The sequence below is a fragment of the Orcinus orca genome, chromosome 7 (genome assembly GCF_937001465.1).
Source record: "Orcinus orca chromosome 7, mOrcOrc1.1, whole genome shotgun sequence".
Lineage (NCBI taxonomy): Eukaryota > Metazoa > Chordata > Mammalia > Artiodactyla > Delphinidae > Orcinus > Orcinus orca.
The window spans coordinates 36,650,433-36,651,829 of NC_064565.1; the positions used below are offsets into that span (position 1 = coordinate 36,650,433).

Here is a 1,397-nt window from a genome sequence, read left to right on the forward strand (position 1 = left end):
ATCTTTCTTTTTAACATATATAAAATGGGATCCTACACATCTGTATACATGCATATTAATTCTCTTAGAAAAAAAACAAGATTTTCTCATCATTTTGATTCTTCTCCAAAATTCTGTTGTTCTTCTTTGTGACTGTTTTCCACACAATCCCATTTTATTGTATTTGGATCCTTACGCACCCAAAGTTAGGGTATTGGTATGTACTTAAAAAAGACAGATTACCTTACTTTTGAGACAAAAATCTACCAATAACTATCACTTTCTCTTGTTCAATTTCCAAAGCTTTCTCTATAAAATAACCTTCTCACAAATAAATATACATTCATTTATTATTTTGCTACTTAGCTTTATTTAGGTTTAATGATATTAATTCTTCCCTAATCATGTCTTTTTAATGAAAAAATATAACAAGGCCTTTACTTTATTTACTTTTAGCTATTTCATAAACACCAGAAGAGAAACTGAATTGTTTGTGAGGAAACTTAGAAAAATTTTTCCATAAAGCAAACTTAGAAATCCTTCCCTTTGACTCCGTCTTCTAATCCTCCTTCACTGTGTTGAAGAGAGATGGAGTTTTTCCAGGTTTTTGGTTAGGTGGGTGGTTTCCAGACCGACTGGACTCTCCAGGTAGGCAATTCCAGCACAGCCCTTTCCGGTCACTGGATTTATGACCTACCCAACTTTGAAAATGATCTCAGCCAGTTCATGCTTCACATGCTTTGTTCGTGGGACAGGTAAAGCTTTGAGAAGAAGCACAGTATCCCCAATGGTGCACTGCTGGAGAGCTTCGTGGGCAAAGTAGGTTTTTCGCTTATTAAAATACTTTAATAAATAGGGATCCAGAACAAGTCTGGTCACTCTCACTTTAGCAGTTTTTTGCATTGCTGTCCCAATCACCTTCCCCATGACCCCCATTTGGCATGGACGGATGAACGAGCTATTGACATTATTTGGCTTTGCTCACCTGGAGGGCTCCCTACGCTGTGGCGCTTCCGGCCCCGGAATCTACTTCCATCTGCAGCGGTGGCACGCGGCCGGCAGTCACCTCCCAGCTCCTTCCATAATCATTTCTGATGCATGAATTTTGGTCTACCTCAAAAAGACAATACAAAACAAAACAAAATTGTAAAATAAATAGAAAAGTACTGATGACCTATGAAGTCAGAGTGTCAGCACACAAGTTACAGAAATATGTTTTGAAAAGGAATTAAAAAGTTGAGAGGAAGTTATTAAAATAATTTCAATATAATCAGTCCATCTGAAACACAGAAACAGATGAACCAAAAAATATCAAGTTTTATTTTTTCTAATGTTTTACCTTTTCTGCATTTATTGCTCATTTTTAAGAAGGCATTGGTGCTTTACTGGTGTGAAGATGCAAGATTAGAACATAGGTC

General features: G+C 36.6%; 1 pseudogene; it reads right to left on the reverse strand.

The window, feature by feature from the left end:
• Positions 1 to 539: 539 nt before the first annotated feature.
• LOC101282641 (28S ribosomal protein S17, mitochondrial-like) lies at positions 540 to 959 on the reverse strand (annotated as a pseudogene).
• Positions 960 to 1,397: the final 438 nt, after the last annotated feature.